General features: G+C 51.7%; 1 protein-coding gene across 1 annotated transcript in view; it reads left to right on the top strand.

The window, feature by feature from the left end:
* Nucleotides 1–5,449: 5,449 nt before the first annotated feature.
* Nucleotides 5,450–19,478, top strand: part of Pald1 (phosphatase domain containing paladin 1) — a 60,552-nt gene continuing 46,523 nt past the window's right edge. The window contains exon 1 of the mRNA XM_028776839.1: nucleotides 5,450–5,530. The gene's annotated coding sequence lies outside the window, so the exon portion shown is untranslated. The remainder of the gene's footprint in view (nucleotides 5,531–19,478) is intronic.

Raw genomic sequence — 19,478 nt, 5'->3', positions numbered from 1 at the left:
AAGCCATTTGGAGTCTTGCCTGACATCGGCAGGGGCCAGGCACTTTTGCATGTTCCAAAGGGGTTTAGGAGACATGCTGGCTCGAGAACCCTGGAATAGATGGGGATGAATATTATGTCCGAGAAAGAATCTTCTAGTGCTGAAAATAACCACAAGAATTTCTCTGTTCAGCGGTGTATTGGGACAGCTGTTGGTGAAGGGATTTGTATTTTCTTAATCTCAAAGATATCAGGTAGGTGCGGCTACTTCACAGATGTGGAAATGGTAACTCAGAGAAGTTAAGCCACTTGCCTGAAGTCACCCAGATAAATGGAAGAAACCGATTGGAAACTTGGACCTGTTTTCCTGCAGACGATTGAACTCTCATCTTGCCGGAGCTGGCAGGGCCCTTGCAAACATCTCCTTCAGCTCAAGCTTGCCTAGAAAGCTGGGTATCGGGGCTGTAGAGATGGCTCAGTGGTTAAGAGCACTGACTGCACTTCCAGAGGTCCTGAGTTCAAATCCCAGCAACCATATGGTGGCTCACAACCATCTGTAATGAGATCTGATGCCCTCTTCTGGTGTGTCTGAAGACAGCTACAGTGTATTCATATATAATAAATAAATAAATCTTAAAAAAAAAAAGAGGGCTGGAGAGATGGCTCAGCGGTTAAGAGCACTGACTGCTCTTCCAGAGGTCCTGAGTTCAAATCCCAGCAACCACATGGTGGCTCACAACCATCCGTAATGAGATTGGATGCCCTCTTCTGGTGTGTCTGAAGACAGCTACAGTGTACTCATAGATAAAAATAAATAAATCTTTAAAAAAAAAAAAAAAAAAAAAAGAAAGCTGGGTATCCTTGCTTGGCCCAGGGCCATCTTCCTTGCTTTTCCAGTACCCTGGTCCCATCCCTCCCTTGCAGGAACCGATTGCTCAGGGATGACCAATCGGGTTGTTCTCAGCTCTTCCACAGGTGCTCAGAGTCAGGCAAGGGGACAATACTTGAAGAACAAAGCTGTGGAGCTGTCAGGCTGCACCTCGGCTATCTAACATGGCTGTGCTCTAGGCTCCAGGCGTGGTGACGGATTCTCACCTGTAATCCCAGCAATGTGGAAGAAGATGCTGGAAGACCCAGACTTCAGGGGCATCCAAAGCTACACAGGGAGTTTGGAGCCAGTCATGGCTCCACAAGACCCTATCTCAAAAACAAAAAGCCAAGCTGAAAATGGAAAAGAAAGAACCAGAAGAAAGTTAGTTTGCGTCTCAGTTTTTAAGCATTCTGAGGGTTTGAGGCTTGTCTTAGGGTTTTAGGTTTTATTGCTGTGAAGAGAGATCATGGCAAGTCTTTTTTTTTTTTTTTTGAGACAGGGTTTCTCTGTGTGGTCCTGGCTGTCCCGGAACTCACTCTGTAGACCAGGCTGGCCTCAAACTCAGAAATCCGCCTGTCTCTGCCTCTCAAGTGCTGGGATTAAAAGTGTGCGCTACCACCGCCCGGCTCCCAGGAGAACTTCTAAACTCAGCCGGGGAAACCCTCTGCCCTGGCAGGTTCAGGGCTGGGTTCCCAGTGTGACCTTTGATGGCAGCTGTCACCAGTAAGCGCTGGTACCCCTTTCATCCTCCATGTGGTCCCAGGAAGCAAGAACTACTGGGGACTTGTGGTGACTGGGAGCCTCCTCTCCAGGCATGTGCATTCCATGATTCAAAGCCAGTGTCTTCTACACATGGGTGGCACACAGTAGGACTCACTCATCTAGGGGTAGAATCCTAAGGCAAAGCAATGGACCTGGGAGGGTGGTCCAAGAACCATGTAGATTCAGAGTTAACTGTTTCAGAGATCACCAGACTTGGGGAAAGCTGCTGCCGCCTTCGCTGGGTCACCTGTGACAGTCCTGTGGTCACCAAGAGCAAGGCCAGGTTGTCTTCATCTGCTGTGTCCTGTGAGCCTAGACTTGAGGAGCCCGATGAGAGCTGAGAGGAGCTGAGAGGCCTGCTTCTTATCCCTTGTCAAGTGTCATCTTTGGTTTGGATTCAGTGCCTCTGCCTTCCGGACAGTCATTTGTGCCTGTCAGAAAAAGTGTTCCTATGAGGGAATTCCTACAGCTTCTGCTCAGGACTGAATTTGAGAGCTCTCTCTCTCTCAAGAGCACTGAGACCTGGCTAGGGCTGAGCAGTCCTGGGGCCCCACAAGGGACACTGCCAAGATGTATTTGCAGCAACAGCAGCGGCAGCAGCAGCTGCAGCTGATTGACTCTGTATTGGGCTTTTTGTGTTCTATATGCATTTTTATTTAGGTTCATGTATACACACATACAAATGTGCACACACATGTACATACATGTACACACACAAGTACACACAGTACATGCACATGCACGCACATGTACATACATGTGCATATATGCACATACATGCATAGACATGCACACATACCATACACACTCACACATACCCACTCACACATACCCACACTCACGCTGAAACCTTATACAGACTCACAATCCCTTCCTCCTTGTGTGCAGAGGAGCAGCACAAGCCTTGACTGTGCAGATGTGTTCAACACAAACACATCTGTACACGGCACCCCATTCCTTAGGCCTGTGTAGGGTACTGAGGGTGTAGGGGTGGATCCTGATCACTGTGTTTTCTCAGGTTCTGTTCTGTGACCCTTGGGTTCTTTCTGAGGAGATCTGGCTTTGCTCTGAGCCTCCAGCTGGCACTGTAGAAGCATCTACAGCATGTGAGAGAGAGGGTCCAGACCGGCTCAGCTAGAAGAGCCGCTTCTTGATCCCTGATTTCTACTGGGCCTGGGAGAGAGTACAGGGTGTCTGCTCATGGTGCCCTTGACTGCTCTATGGCTTCTCTCCCCAGCTCAGAAACAAGTGGGGGTGACTCTGTTCCTCAAGGCCTGACTTTAGTTCTTGTGGCTCGTGGGACTTCCCTGTCCTGGCCCGTGGCCAGGGGTGCAGAGCAGAGGTTTAGGTAGGGATTGGTAAGACACCTGTGTCCTGTACCTGAGACATCTCCAAGTCTCTGTGTCCCTGTTCCTGAGGCCTTTTCATCAAGCTGCGAGGCTGCTGGTTAGTTTGAAGGGCTGTGGTTACAGCTGTTCTTGCTCTTGCGGGCTACCACAGAGGGGCTTCTCTGCTGGATTCAACAACAGCAGAGACATGTGTGAATAACGCATCTTCACTCACCAAAGATATGCCAAGCATATGTTGGGGACCAAAGACAGGACACATAGGCTCTGACCTTCCAGGCTCTGTCCTTAGAGGCTTACATACAGTCAGGGATCCAGTTTCATGGGCAGTGCAGGGCACTGTGCATGTTTGTGTATGTATGTGTGTTCTAGTCTGTGTATGTGTACATTCTATACCATGTGTTTGCACATGCCTGGCTATGGCGCTGTGAATGAACTATCCTGAAACCTGTCCTCAGGCCTGCAAGTGACCCATTAGGGATTTGATTGGATGGGGACATGGTGCTATGACAGAGGAACAAGGAAGACCACTGTGCCCAAGGATGGAGCCTGACAGCGTGCCACACACTGTACTTGGGCCTCAGGTCCCTAGCTCAGCGGCTCCTCGAACATCTCCCTCAAAGATGAAGAAGGTGGGGGGTCAGAAAGCATTACTTTCTCTGGCAACACAGCCCAGCTAATGAACTGCAGGCCGGTCTAATGAAGTAAATGTGGCTGGAGTCACAATGGTGTGCTCGCTGCTTCTTCTTCTTCTTCTTCTTAAGATTTATTTCATGTATGTGGGTACACTGTTGCTGTCTTTAGACACACCAGAAGAGGGCATTGGATCTCATTATAGATGGTTGTGAGCCACCAAGTGGTTGCTGGGAATTGAACTCAGGACCTCTGGAAGAGCAGTCAGTGCTCTTAACCGTTGAGCCATCTCTCCAGCCTGGTGTGCTTGCTTCTTAAGCAGCCCTTTGGGCTTTCTCTTCCTTCCTCACACACCTTGGATGGGCGGAAGGGAGTCTGACATAGAGGGCAGGTAATTCCTGGGCCTCAGTTTCCCCATGCATTAAAACAGGGATAGTGAGGGCTGGGGATATGGTAGAGTGCTTGCTTGCCCAGCATACAGGAATACTTGAGTTCGATACCCAGCATTGCATAAACCAAAATGGTGGCCCATGGCCTGTATAATTCCAGCATTCAGGAGGAGGGTCAGAATTTCTAGGTTATTCTTAGCTAAGTATTGAACAAAACCAATTTAGAGTGCGTTGAGACCCTGTGTGTGTATGTGTATTGTTCATATATGAACAATGATAGGTACCTTCTAAGATTACACAGATGAGACAATACCACAGACATGCTGGGTATCTGGCCAGATCACTCTTAATGAACCCTTTTGGGTTGCAAGCCCCCCACCCCTTCGTGATTCAAGTCCTATGGCTTGGCTTTGGTTAAAGGCCAGGCCTGCAAAGTCTTCATCCTGGTCACACTCTCTGCAGAGCGTGCCAAGGACCCTCCAGCTCTGACTGGGGCCAAGGCAGGTAGAGGCAGGTAAAGAAATACCCCTTAATGTAGGGTGAGGGAGAGAGAAAACATAACACACTGCACACAACTAAAAGGGTTTCCTGAGACCTAAGGAGGGGTGAGCAAGTGCACGTGGGTGACCCAAGGTCAAGGGACAGGTAGCCTACCCAGATGCTGGATCCAGAGCTCACCAGAGCCCCGGGGCCCATCACCACTGGAGGCGTTGGGTAGAGGTAATGGGGCTGCCCCCTCTTCCAAAGACTGGGAGCTGCAGTTTTTCTTAGCCAACCATCAAGTTGATCACCTGCTCTTTAAGGGCCTCATCCACATCTATCTGGAGAGGCTGAAGTCCAGAGGCGTCAGATTTTTCCTACCTAGCTCAAGTGGCACAGAAGACATGCGCATTCTGGAGTCCAGGAGAAGCAGAAAGGGGAAGCCCGGGGCTACAGATATACAGGGGCCCTGGAGTAGGGGAAGGGGTGTGGCGCCACCAGCCTAAGATTTTTTTCTCCAGCCAAGGAGGCTGGAAGCTGGCCTTGGGTATCTTCCAGCCGAGCCGTCAAGGGAAGAGGAACTTGCTTCTCCTGCACGTTCCCCCTACCCCCGAGTTTTCCTCCAGACGCAGAGCGAGCGGACAGAGGAAGCTGGCCCGGAATCAGGCCTTCTAGGAGCTGTGGCTGAGTTGGGGGGGGCGGGAGTTTGTGCCTAATCAGACCGTGGTGGAGTCAATGTATCTCTAAGTCCGTGCCCCCTCCCCGTAGGCGGAGGCCGAAGCTGCGGCGGGCGGGACAGGGAAAGGAGTGACCGCGCCCGCCCCGCCCGGGCGTGGGAGGGGGGGGAATCCGGACTTGGGGCGGGGCTATGGGGGTGATCCTGGCCTCGGTGGCCGCGAGCTGGCGGGGTCTGCGCCGCCTGGACTCGGCGGGAGCTGCCTCCGCCCCCGGATGGGCTGGGAGGGTGGGCGGAGCCATCTGGAGCCCGCGCGGGTCGTGCTCGCAGCCCGCCTCGGCGCCGGCAGTCCCCGGCCGCAGAGCGCGACGCTCCCCCGGAGCTGCGGCTGCCAGGTAAGCAGGCGTGGGCCACACCGTGGGAGGATCGGGGTCCCTTGGTCTGGGGCGGAGATGTCCGAGCCACTCAGGCCTGCCTCAGACCGGCGCCACCACGCTCTCTCAAGCCGGAGCTGCTCCCGGGTCGTGCGCAGGTCGATCCCGGGCTCAGCTCCTGTTCTCTGGCTTCCCTCGGAGTAGGGGGGACAACGTGGATTGGCGACACCAGCTCTTCACTGCCAGGCCTGGGAGCCCTCCTGGCCAGCTAGGCTTCTGAAGAAGTTAAGAAACATAGCCGGGTTGCGATCCCGGTATGGGGTCCCCAGACTTATTTGGAGGGCCCTTGAGGCCCAGGGGCAAGGGAGCAAACTCAGGGGCCTGGCAGGCACAGGCTTTGATTCGCCGCTCGGTTTGGTCTCTTTTGAGGCGAGGTCTCTTTGGTGTGAGCGAGGATGTGCACGCAGCGTGTGTACATTCATGTGCCTGAGCGTGTGCGGTGCGAGTGTCCATCTGTCCTCTTATCAGGCTTCAGAGAACCCCCCTGAAAAGACATGGACTTAATAGAAAAGGTAGTGTTTGGGAGACTGACTGTTCCAGTTTCTTGTAGTGGCCAGGCTACTCTTGTTTTGGAAATCAGACTCCACAAAAGCCTGGCCCGGCATCTCCCGTCCTTCCAGCCAGAGTATGGGCCGGTCCTTGGCTGCCCAAAACCAGTGACAGAGCACCTGTGAGATGTGGGCTCCGGGCCATGCACAGACAGTGTGGGAGCTGGGAGGATTGGAAGGGCTCTGTCCTCATGTGGCTCTGCCCTGCAAGGGAAGACGAGAGAGAAACACTTGGCCAGTTCCCTATGATAGAGAGTTTGATACCAGCCCTGGGCTGGTAGCCGCTGAAGAAAATGCCAGGAGGCACCTCATGGGAATTGCAAAACACCGGTGCAGCTTGGGTACTGGCTCCGGGTGTCCTGAGGCTTTGCGGATAGATGTGTTTCAATGTTCTGGTGCAGCCAACCCCACCCTCTTTATTATTATTAATCCGGACCTTTTTGCACCCCTCACTGGGGGAGGGTGTCGGGGGGGGGGGGGCCGGGGGGCAACAAGCGTAGGAGGGCTGGCAAGGACTTCCTGCTTCTGTGTGTCCACCCCATCCCCATATTTTGTTTACCTTCGGGGGTGGGGGCGCGGGTGTCCAAAGACCCATTTGTTTTCCTCGGTCAGATGGAGCACAGGTCTGGGGCTGCTGAGGTCTGAGCCAACCTTACAGGAGGAAGCCCTGACTTCCTTTTTGAAGAGTCCATCGTGGGGGCTGGAGGGGAGGGTGGGAGGCATTGGCCAGACGCGGTTTCCTGTGAGGGCAGACAGGCCTGAGGTGGCCCACTTTGCTTCTGTCTCTGGTGTTGGAGTGGACAGGGTGGGGCTTGAGGCAACTCTGACCCTACTCTGAGGTTCTGTAGTATCTGGGACTCTGCCCCGTCCCTGTTGTTCCCAATACTTTGGAGGAGGTGGCAGTGTATCTGTGTCCAAGGTCTCTGTTTTAGCGGGAGCTACCCAGGCATGGGAGGGAGTGCCCTGTGGGTGAACGTGAATTTATATTCAGGTGTATAGCCCTATGGGCAGACACAGGAAAGAACTGGACATATCTACCTGAGAGCAGGCACAGAACGGGGTAGGCTAGCACCCCAGGAGCATAGACATGTGAGGGGACAGGTGTCTGTGAGTGTGTGCAAGAGGGCTAGTGGTAGCCACAGACACTTATGGAACAGAACAGGCTTGTGTTCCTGGCATTGCAGTTTGCTTGGGCAGCAGGTGTGTAAACAGGCAGACAGGTGGACCCACTGAAGAACAGACATGCACTTAAACTGACATGGGGTCTCAAGGTTCTCAAGAACCTAGACCGACATGGAGCCAGTTGGGCCCTGCCTCTGGGCAGGGGCACATATACCGGCCAGAGGCACCTGCTAGTCAGGGCTAGGTCTGGATAACTGTAGTTACTGAGACATAGTCCCAAGTGACTGTTTCTGTGGGTTATGGCAGCTGAGGCCAACATCGTCTTGTTCAGCGTGGAGGGACAGGTACTTAGACGCTGTGTGGCATGGCTTCCTTTCTTCCTCATGTATCCCAGGCTAGCTTTGAGCTCACTATATAGCCTTAGACTCCTGATGCTCCTGTCTCTACCTCCTGGGTACTAAGGTTACAACCATGCTCCACCACACCCAGTTTATAGGGTACTGGGAATAGAACCCAGGATCTCATGGGTGGTAGGCAAACACTCTACCAAATGAGTCCCACCCCCATGGTAGATTTATTTCTAGCCTGTGTTGGGGATGGTTAGAGAACCCCAAAAGGGCTCCCTGTTCTGTTTTAGTCTGAAGGCGTGCAACCTCCCGCACCCTCAGTTACAGGGCTGAGTGTCTGCTCGGGGGGGGGGGGGGGCAGCAGACACTTCTTCAGCCTTTGATGGCATCCTTTTGTGTCCCCGGGACTTCTATGAAGCTTCCTGCCACTTTGTGCCACTGTGCGCTGCTTGGCCCTGGGGATTTCCTGTTGAGCTTCCCTACGTCCTTGAGCCTTAGGTAGCTGTCTCTGTACACCAGCGGGAGAGATGTGGAAGTCGGGGATGAGAGCTATCTCCCTCTGGTGTGGACAGAGCAGGCTTTTCCACGTTCTGGGTCTGCTCATTTCTCCTCTGCCCAGCCTGGCACCTTTGGAGCCAGCCCTGACCCTGATACAGCCTGACACCAAATGCTCTTGTGACCTTCCACAGTCACTTAATGTGGCAGTTATATCATCTTTTACCCCAGCTCCCTGGAGGGTTAAATGGAAGGCAGTTTATGACAAGTGACTTTTCCATCAGTCTGCAGGGCTGCGACCAGGACTGCCCAGGCAGAGCCAGGTGTTTGGCTGGGAGCCTGGGCAAATTGTGGCATGTAGACACCGGACACCTTTTTGTTGGAAGTGGAAGCCCCCTCTGTCCTCTCTCTCTGCCCGTAGCCCCTCCTTGTCCTGGGGTCCTCTGAAAGGGTCAGGAAGTGGCAGGCTGGGCCTGTGGAAGCCTGGGCTTTCTGCCTGCAGGGCCTCTGGGAGGGGAGCCAGTGGTTCGCTAAGAATAGCCCCAAATCATGGCTCTGGCCTCTCGGTGGGCAGCACTGCCTCTCCCATGGCGAGGCATTTGGAGACAGGCTTTGTATGTTTCCTGTGGCCAGCATGGCATGGGAATGGGCCTGGGACCCAGGAGCTGCAGGCTCTTGACTGCAGCTGGCTCTGCAACTTTGCCCAGCCAGGCCTTTGTCTGGGACTTGGTAAAGTAAAATAAAAGTTAAGTGAGGAACATCTTTGTCACTTGGAGATCTTCCCCGTCAGCATGTCCTGACAGCTCCACCCCTGTCCCACTACCCTGACTTGAAGAATACAGTTCTGTAGGAGACACTCAGATCTGAATTCCTGTCCTAGCTCTGTGACCCTCCAGCGGCACACTTAACATCTCTGTGGCTTATTTTCCTTATATAACAGGGTAGAGAGAGGGATTCCCCCGTAAGAGTGTCGAAGAACGTAAGGCCAGTGTGTATGGAGATGGCTGGAGATTGTCTGGCTCACAGGATGTTCTAGGGAGACAGTGGGTGCTACAGCCGGCTTTAAGGTTACGTTTTTCCAGCAGAGTGGCTTTTGGCACCAGAGAACCCAGTGATTGCACTGTGTTGAATGGGGACAAGGACCAAATGTCATTTTGATTTGGGTTCCATCCTTAGTAGGAAGGATCCGGCAGTCGGATAAATGGCTCAGTTGGTAAAGCTGTGTCTCATGCAAGCACATGCGTAAGTTCCGTCACTAAAACCCATCAAAGAGCTGGCTGCAGTCTTGTATAGTGCTGGGGAAATGGAGAGAATTCTTGAGGCTTCCTGGCCAGCCTGCTTAGCCAAACTGCTGAGAACCAGGTTTAGTGAGATGTGGTCTCCAAAAAAAAAACAAAAAAAAAAAACAAAAAAAAAACCCGTAAAATAGAAAGTGATTCAGGAAGACATCTAGTGTCAACCTCCAGCCTCCATGCCTGGCCGCACATGCGTATGTACACTCACACACACATGTATCGATGAAGTGCAGGAATCTATCTAGAAGTGGGTTAGACTCTGATCAGGCAGGAGGCAGGCAAGCAAGCCACACTCATGAATTACACCACACTCCACCGTATGCTGCCTGGGATTGGAGCTGGAGGACCCAGTTTGCCTGGGTGGTCAGTCGGTCACTTAGGTATGCGTGACAAAGATTAGGTGACTTATCCCGGCACAGGGACTGATGGGGCAGAGGTGGGGTGACTACAGCTGTTTGTATGTTTCCTGTGGACTTTTCTGTGGCACAGGGATCCAGTCTGGTCCGCAGCCAGGACAACTCTGTGCAATAGACGTGTGGTATTCCAACAAGCTCTGGCCTTTGGGAGCTGGGTAGGCAACTGGGAGAAAGTCTGGGCTCCCAGCAGTTCCCAAAGAGGAGAGGACTTGGAAGTGAATGACTGTGACTCTTGGACAAATGGGTCTCCAGAGGCAGAATGCTGAGTGTCCTGAAGTGGCCTGCAACACTTGATCTACCCACCCCCACCCCCACCTGCCTCCAGCTTCCCTTCCCCAAGTAGAGGACAGGGACACCCGGGGTGTTTTGGAAAGCCCAGAGGGGGAATTTCCTCTATTTTTCCTTTTCCTGGACTTAGATCCCCCTCCCCCACAACTGAGTTAACCCTTCTCTTGCTGGTCACTAAGTAGCTCTTGGATGGACACTGGTAGTAGCAGAGCCCTCCATTTTCGGATGCTTCTGCTTCCTTCCCAGGGGTGGTCCCCCACATGTATATGTACACATGGGTGGTAGGACCTGGAAGACCTTGAAGCCAGCCATGGTCTGCTGTGTGGGTTAGCTTTGCTCTGGTTTCCAGGTTCTGGGCCTGTCCTCTGGCCATAGTACCCATGGGGCCGGGAGCGGGGGCTCCTGGACCTTTGGAGCTTCCTGTGTGTGCCACTCAGCCTGGCTACCCCACAGCTTGTCAGTAACCTCAAGGTTCCATGACAAAGGGCCATCTTGGGCCATCAGCAATACTGGGCTATAGAGAAGTGTGGATCAGGCCTTGCCATTCTTTGGATAGTCTTCCTCAGGCTCCACCCACCTTTGTTGGCTCCACCCACCTTGGTATTTTTGTTGTTTGTTTTTCTGAGACAGTGTTTCTCAGTGTAAGCAGTCCTGGCTGTCCTGGACTCGCTTTGTAGACCACACTGGCCTCGAACTCACAGAGATCCACCTGCCTCTGTCTCTCCAGTACTGGGATTAAAGATATGCACCACCACGCCAGGCTTTACCCACCTTGTTTTTGAGACAGGATTTATTAGTGGCTTGGAGCTTCTTAAGTCTAGGCTGACTGGCCAGTGAGCCCCAGGAATCTGGCTCTTCAGCCTAGGGATAATACCACTCACTGCCAAGCTCCGTTTTTTAAACTTGATCCAACTCAGTTCCCGTGCTTGGAAGGAAAGTGCTTTACTGATGAGCGCTCTCTCTGGTGTTGCCTTTTGTGTTTATATCTGCATCCCCCAACCCTGTGAGTGTGAGTGCTTATATCACAGTTGCATGCGTGCATGTGTGCGTTTGTATAAGTGTGTGTGTGTGTGTGTGTGTGTGTGTAGATGAGAGAAAAACCATAGGTGTTGGGATTTGGATTCTGCTTTGCTTGAGACAGGGTCTCCGTTGACTAGCAAGCGCACTGCTCACAGAAGGAGGACTGGGATTACAGATGTGCATTCCCGTGTCTGGGGACTGAGCCATCCCTCTAGCCTCCTTTTTTGGTTTATGTTTTTTTTTTTTTAATAAAGATTTATTATTTTATGTATATGAATACACTGTAGCTCGTCTTCAGACACACCAGAAGAGGGCGTCAGATCCCATCACAGATGGTTGTGAGCCACCATGTGGTTGCTGGGTATTGAACTCAGGACCTCTGGAAGAGCAGCCAATGCTCTTAACCACTGAGCAATGTCTCCAGCCCTTGTTTGTGTTTTTGAAGCAGAATCTCATGTATTAGCCCAGGCTAGCAGCTTGGAACTCAATAGCTGCCCAGACTGACTGTTCCTGCCTGGGCAATCCTCCTTACTCAATCTTCCAAGTGCTGGGATTATAGGCATGGGTAAAGGTGCTTGCTTCAAGCCTGACCAGGCATTAGAATAGAAGCATTTGCCCTGTAAACACTGCTGGGTGGTGATTCATCACCACCAAGTGGTTAAGTTCAGAGCTGAGGGTCTGTGTCGATGTGTCCAGTCAGCAGCTACAAGCAGGCTTCTGGCCCCGTTTCTTACATCTGTGAAGTTTCACTAGAAGGGATACTGTCCTGCGGAGGGCAATTGGTTGGGTGTATGGAAGAGCCTTGGGGCCTGTGAGGAGAAGGAGCAGGTGCGGAAGTTTTTCTAGAAGCCCAGAAACTGGTTGCTCGGCCAGCTCCTCTAGGAGCTTGGTTGGGGCATCTGCTGTACAGGAATGCTCTCTGGCATGCGTGTGGGTGGAAGGTTGGGCCTGTCTGCACCTCTGTAGGAAGGGGCCCCGCCAACATGAATGGCCCTAGCAAATCCCGACAGTCAGTTCTGGGCACTCTGAAGCTCAGTGGTCCCTTCCTCTGTGACGATGTCCTAGATAGTAGACACAGTCTTTGCCCCTCTGGCTGTGCAGTTTTAATGTTTCTCCTAATGTAATAATTTTGTTTACTGTCTTACCTACTTAATCAGCTGCCTACTTATTCAGATGGGGTTGATTTGGAAGTTAGGGTCACCAAATGGGGATGAGCCGGAGCTGTCACTGAGGAACCCCACAGCCTGACCCTGCTTAACCTACATTTTTTAGATAGAACCCTTCCTCTCCTCTCCCCTCCGTCCGTCCATCCGTCCCTCCCTTCTTCCTTCTCTCCCTCCCTCTCTTCCTTCCTTCCTTCCTCCCTCCCTCTTTCTTTCTTTCTCTCTCTCTCTCTCTCTCTCTCTCTTTCTTTCTTTCTTTCTTTCTTTCTTTCCTCTTTTCTTTCCATAAGGTCTTGCTATATAGCTCAGGCTGGCCTGGAACTCTGTAGCTCAGACTGACCCAAAACTCACTGTGACCCTTCTGTCTCTGAGTGCTGAGATTTTAGGCATGTGCTGCCATACCTGGCTTGGGATGGTGCCCCTGTCACCAGGGTCTGATTCTATAGCATTTTCACGAACCTCCAAAGACAACCTGTACTATTAATATTGTAATATACCCCAGTCCATGAGTCCACTTTCTGTCTCTATAGATTTTCTGATCCTGGACACATCGTATAACGGCAGTCATACCATGTGTGTCTGTGTTTGTAGATTGATGTCCCCCCACCTCCCCACCAAGACAGAGTCTAATGTGTATCAGGCTGGCTTTGGCTTAGTATGTAGTGGAGGGTGACCTTGAACCCCTTATTCTCCAGCCTCCACCTTTCAAGAGCTGGGATTACAAACATGGATCACCTTGTCCAGTTTATGCTGTCCTGGAGATCCAACCCGGGGCTTCATGCTTGCAAAGTAAACATTCTCTAGGCTGAGCTACATCGCAGCCCAACCCCAGATCCCCTTTCAAAGAGATTCCGCCTCCACAGAGGGAGAAAAGCACTTGCTTGTTTCCGTTACTCCTATTAGAGTGTAACTTATGTATGTATAATAGACCCAAGTGCCTTAGAATTCAGGTTTTATTTAACCAGGACGCAAACATGAGATGTTTCGAGTAGGGCTGGGTGGTAGAGCACTTGCCTGTCATGCACAAAGCCCGGGTTCCTGAGAAAGCCGGCCCTGGGCAGTGAGCCTTGCTGCTGTGGGGAAGTAGGCTCAGTCCCAGAGGTTGCCAGTGCTGGGTGGATGGCAGAGGCCTGGGGTCCTAGCCTCTCTTGCCGCACTGCTTGCTCCTCCTACCTACACCGTGGGCAGAGTTCGTATATCAGTAGTTTGGGGCTGGGTGTACGAGTTAGGGTAGCCAGACTTCCCAGTTAAGCCCAATTGCCCGTGAGCGACTCTGCGTGTCTGTCTCAGTAGGTCACCCTTGACTCCTGGCAGGCTGTTTTGTTGGCTTGCCGATAAGGGCTGAATAAAGGCACTATTGAAGTTGTCCGTAGTGGTTCTTCAGCCCACTTCTCGTGGGAGTCGGGACTTGGCACAGCAGCGATAGGCTTAGCCCAGGACACGCAGATGTTCTCCGCTCCACCGTGGTCCAGCCTGTTTGGAAACTTGACCTTCTCAGTCAGGCATGGCTATGCTCCTGTGGGGGTGAGGTGGCTTAGCTCTCCCTCCACACTCCATGTTCTGACTTGAGCCACACTCTGTCTTTGTGCTGCGTGTGATGCTGTGGCCTTCTTGGGGGAAGGGGTTGGGCTGTACACATGGGAGCCAACTCCAGCCCTGACTGCACATCAGTGCAGCTTTGTTCTTACAATTAAGGTGTTCTGGTTTGTTTGTTTGTTTGTTTATATTTTAATGTTTATGAGGGTTTACCTGTGTGTATGTCTGGGCATCCTTTGTGAATTTCTGGAACTCATCAAGGTCAGAAAGGGCACTGGATCTGTGGAACCATGACTATGGAAGGTTACAAGCTGCCATGTGGGTGCTGGAAACCAAACCCCAGCCCTCTGCAAGAGAAGCGATAGACTACATCCCGTGTTCCTGGGGTGGACGTGTGCCTTGTGTCTAACCTGTGGGCGTTGGGATAAAACTGTTTTGTGTCTTCTGAGGACCAGAAGTGCTTACCTCTCTAGGAGAGATGCCCAGGAGTGAGTTGCTGGCTGATAGGCTGGAAATCCTTGTTTTATCAAGAAGGAAGCTGAGGAGCTGACAGAGGGCCTACAACAGGAAGTGAAGTGTCACTCAGTCTGTCCAACTCCCCAGTCTTCTCCACCCTCACTGAGGCTGCAACTTCCAAGTCAGACTGGAATGGGGGAGGGGAACTATGCCTGTTCAGGAGTAGTCTCCTCCTTCCTCCTCCTCCTTCTCTTCCTCCTCTCCCTCTTTCTCCTCCTCTTTCTCCTCCTCCTCCTCCTCCTCCTCTTCTTCCTCTTCTTCCTCTTCCTCTTCCTTCTTCTTCTTTCTCTCTCTCTGTCTCTCTCCTCATCCCTGGTCCCAGCAGGGCAGGAGATCAGGCTTCAGTTTGTCCTCATCTGTCTGTCTGTCTGTTTGTCTGTCTGCCCTTTCAACAAGCCCTCATGTACCTCAGGCTTGACTCAGACTCACTATGTAGCAGAGGCTGGCTTTGGATTCCTGATCCTCCTCCTGTCTCTAGCTGCCCAGTTCTGGATTACACGTACCACCACATCTGGTGTTATGTGGTGATAAGGAACGACCCAAGGTTTTGTGCAGGCTAGGCAAACACTCTACCAACTGTGCAGAGTATATCCTCAGCCCTTCTGGACCAACCTCATCTTCTCAACCAGCCGCTCTGTGCCGATGAGACACCATCTCTTCCGTCCCTAGAAGCCACTGTCCTGCTTCCTAGCTCTGTGAAGGACTACTATAGAGATGACAAGACGCAGAGCCACATGGTGCCTCTCCTCATGTTTCTGGCTTATTCAAATACCAGTGTCCTCAGGGTTTCTCCATGCGCCATCACCTGACAGAATTTCCAGGAAGGAAATTCTGGGCCATAATTGTTCTCCTTGTTTTGTTTGTGAGAGAGTCTTGTTACGTAGCTCAGGCTGGCCTTGAACCAAGGATCCTCCTGCCTCTGCCCCCATGGAACTATTCTTTTAATTTTTTTAAAAAAAATTATTTTGGGGGGCTGGAGAGATGACTCAGCGGTTAAGAGCAGTGACTGCTCTTCCAGAGGTCCTGAGTTCAATTCCCAGCATCCACATGGTGGCTCACAACCATCTGTAATGGGATCTGATGCACCCTTCTGGTGTGTCTGGCACACCAGTGTACTCATATACATACAACTAAAAATTTGAGTGCTGCGGGCGTGCCTGGTGCACGCGATGTTCAGAAGAGTCCTCGGAACTGGAGTTATGGATGGCTGTGAGCCATTGTGCGTGTGCTCCGAATCAAACCCGGGTCTTCTGGATCTGGAAGAGGATCTTAACTACTGAGCCATCTCTCCAGTCCACGCTTCACATCTGAGGGTTGAGTGAGAAGCTAGAACCGAGGAAGAGGGTGACAGCTGCTGTTACTTATCAGGTGCCACCCCTTCCCTGTGTGAACTCTCCTGCTGATGTCACCCAATAGGAGAGAGACCAACTCAGAGACGTTCATAATGTGGCCAAGGTCCCATTGCTGACTAGAGTTGGATGCGAGGGCTAACGGACCATGTAGCCTAGGCTCTGTGTTCCTGACCCCAGGGCTAGCTTTTAGGTCCCTGCCTGGAGTCCTTTTTGTCACCTCTGCCATCTGTACGTGGAGCCTCTGGGAAGCCAGGCCTGTCTTTCCAGGCCCAGGTGCCCCTACTTGATGCGGCAGCCTCAACCCCAGGCAGGGACCTGCAGGCCCTCTCAGAGCCCCCAGCAAGGCTAGCAGGGAAGCCCAGCCCAGAATGGCTATAATACAGGATGTCCCTCTTGGCAGGACTTTCCCTGAACAAACAGTGCCAAGAGCTTCAGGATGGTGAGGACAGATAAACAGGAAGAGGAGAAGAAACCAAACCGCCATCTTCCCATGCTGCCTGGTGCTCCTCCCTGCTGCTCTCTTGGCCTAGAGTTAGAAAGGGCAGAGAGAGGCTGGGGGATTGGGCTTAGCCTGTCAGGGCCTTAGGGCCTTGGTTTGTCTTGATAAATGGGGTGAGCTTGGCATTAGGTGCTACCCCAGTTTGAATTCCGTGCCACCCATCAGCATTTGGTGGCCTGTGGGGTATAGGGAACGAGAACACAGCAACCGGTGTCTGCAGGCATGTAGGTGGGTCTGGTTGGGATCATCTCAGCCTGGCTGGGCATCCTCATTATTTATTTATTTTAATTTCTTATTCTATGTGCATGTATTAGTCAGGGCTCTCTGGAAGATGAGAACTGAAAGACTGAATTTCCGTCTCTAGCTCTGTGTAAAGGAGATTTATAGGAATTGCTTTCAGGCTGTGGTCTGGCTAGTCTTTGAACAGAAGGTCCAAAACTCCAATAGTCGTTCAGTTCCTGAGGTTGGATGTCTCAGCTGGGTATCAGTATACCTTGGAATCCTGAAGAAACAGGCTCTGTTACCAGTCAAAGGATGAGCTTGTTGGCAAGAGGGAGGGGAAGCAGGCAAAATGCCTACATTTCCTTCTCCAGGTCCTCGTATGCAGTCTGTCACCGAAGCGGTGACCGAGATATAGGGTGGGTCTTCTGGCCTCAAATGAACCAGTCATGAAAAACCCTCAGAGGTGTGCCCAGCTGCTGGGACCTTAGCTGATTCCAGGTGATTCAAGTTAACAACCCCAGATACGATCGCTGTGTGTGGATGCTTTGCCTGAGTATATGTCTGTTTACCGATGCTCGGCAGGGGCCCTCCCTCCCACCCTCACCCAGGAGGCCAGAAGAGATCATGAGATCTTCTGGGACTGGAGTTACAGACTTGAGATGACATGTGGGTGCTAGGAATTGAACTCAGGACCTCTGGAAGAGCAGCCAGTGCTCTTAATGTCAGAGCCGATTCTCAAGCCTCTTTTTTGTCTGAGAGATTCTGGCCCAGAAGGACGGAGTGCTTCATTCAGGCTGTGAGGTGTTGGGGCGGAGGTTGGAGTCTAGGGGCCAGATCTGGCTGTTGTCAGGGGATAGACCTAGCCTGGGCTGCTGTTGCTATGGGAATTCCTTTCTCTTCTCTTAGAACTGATGGGGTGGTATCATGAAGGGGCCAAGCCTCTCTGGAACGGGGAGGGTTCCTTTCTGCGTGCTTCATTTGCTGCATGGCTACCTGAAGCTGATTTAGGCTGTGGCCATACTTTCACGCTGTTATAGAGCACACCTATGGAGTGACACCTGACATCTTGGTACAGAGCCCAAGGTACTTGCTGTCCTCCTCCCATCCTCTGGTCTAGTCCTACGTACCATGTGATTCCTGGGAGGCTCTGGACAATGCTGAACATATGTGGTGTGTGTGTGTGTGTTGTCTCTTCTGGAAACACCACCATTTCTTTTTCTTTTCAGGCTCAGTTCCCTTGTCTTCTCCAGGAGCCTTCCCTCACGGGTAGTTAACTTCTCCTGCAGCTCAGGGTAGCGGAAAACATGCTGGAGTTTCCGGCCTTTCTGAGCCTCAGTTTTCTCATCTGTTAATTGGGATGACTAGGTGTTGGGGAGAGGAGAAAACCTGAATTTTCTTCCCCCAGCTTGTGTGGAGCTGGCTGAGACTTGGAGAAATGTGGCCTTCTCAGGGTTAAGTCTTTTCCGTACCAGAGGCGGAAGCAAAGAGGACAGAGCGTGAAATGAAATCACTTCCCTGCCCAGGGGGCTGCCCTGTGCCTGGCTTTTGCAGTAAATCCTATTTCCTACCCAGCTTCCATGTATCCACACACTCCCGGCTCCCATGACCCTATGGGTCACTAGCAGGTGGGGGCTCCTGATGGAATGCTGGCTTGTCTTTCATCTGGGGAGTTCACTTCCTGTCTGAATAAGCCATCCACCTTTCCTGCCTGGAATTCCATCAGTGGGGTCCAAGAAACTGTATGACTATGGTCTAGGCCAGTGACAGTCCAGTGCCTGTGTGACAGGCCATTGCCTATGTGACGGGCCAGTGGTGTGAGGTGAGTAACCTTCATGGCTGCCCTTGTGTCCAGTTTCTTCTGGGGAGCCTAGGCTGCCTCTGTGAACTAGAGTGCTGAACTGGACAGGACAGCAGAGAATGACCCCATTTAACCCTCATTACCCTGCAGGAAATGGGGTGCAGAGAAGTCAGGGCATGGCCAGACCTCTGGAGCAGGACAGCGCTGGCAGAAAACCCAAATCTTGCTGACTTTCAAGGTCCTGATTTTTCCTACAGGAAGGTGTTTATGAGTCTGTCCACAGGACTCAAGGGCAGATTGGCTTCTGGGGGAGAGGTACCAGAATGTCCTTGGCTATAAAGTTGATAGCAAATCGTGGCTGCTTGTCCCAATGGCCTTACTGTGTTTGTGGTAGGCAGAAATGAAGAAAATAAGAAAATAAATGGAGAAAACGGAGTAGATTTTTACCTTCGAATGCATGGTGTGAACGGTTCATTGTCAAGAACCACCAAACCAAACCAAACCAAACCAAACCAAACCAAACCAAACCAAACCAAACCAAACCAAACCAATTCAACCCATCAAATAACCCTCAAAAAATCAGAGATGATGCAGAGTATTTAAAATGATGAGAAAACCACCTGGGTATCCCTGCCCCCAGATACCACCCTCAGCCAGAGCATTTATGAACTACTTCCTCGCAGACCTGTGCTGTGTGTGTGCTCAGCTGGGGTGACATCACTTCAGTTTTCCAAGGCCCTTTTATGTCTGGCCTCAGGGAAGCCGGCTGGGTGTCCATTTCTGGTTTTGCATTCAGTGGGCTGTGATCTGCTGTTTGGTTCAAGTCCATGGAGAAGGACCATCAGCCCATCAGTTCCTGGGTGGAACGAGATGTTTTAGTCACTCGGGGACACTTTTCTTTGATACTAGGATATTACCACAGTGGATTCTATGTATGTGTGTGTGTGTGTGTGTGTGTGTGTGTGTGTGTGTGTGTGTGTATGTATGTATTTATTTTAGATCTGGTCTCACTATGTAGTGCTGGTTGCCTGGAACTTGATAGGTAGACCAGCCTGCATCTTCTGGGAGTCACAGGGGAGCTACGGTATGGGCACAGAGGTTAGAAGGTGACTTTTGGAACTTTGTTCTTGCTACCTTCTGGGTCCTAGAAACCTAAAGTAGCTTGTCAGGCTGGGTGTCAGGTGCCTTTCTTTATCCAATGAGACATTTTGTTGACCCAGGAGCAGATTCTTAGAAGCGTGCAGAGACTTTGGAAACATTAGGGATCTTTCTCTGTTACATTTTGAATGGCT

This window comes from Grammomys surdaster, unplaced genomic scaffold (assembly GCF_004785775.1).
Source record: "Grammomys surdaster isolate TR1022 unplaced genomic scaffold, NIH_TR_1.0 273, whole genome shotgun sequence".
Taxonomy (NCBI): domain Eukaryota; kingdom Metazoa; phylum Chordata; class Mammalia; order Rodentia; family Muridae; genus Grammomys; species Grammomys surdaster.
Note: the sequence above shows the minus strand (reverse complement) of the source record. Positions and strands in the feature narration are given on the sequence as shown.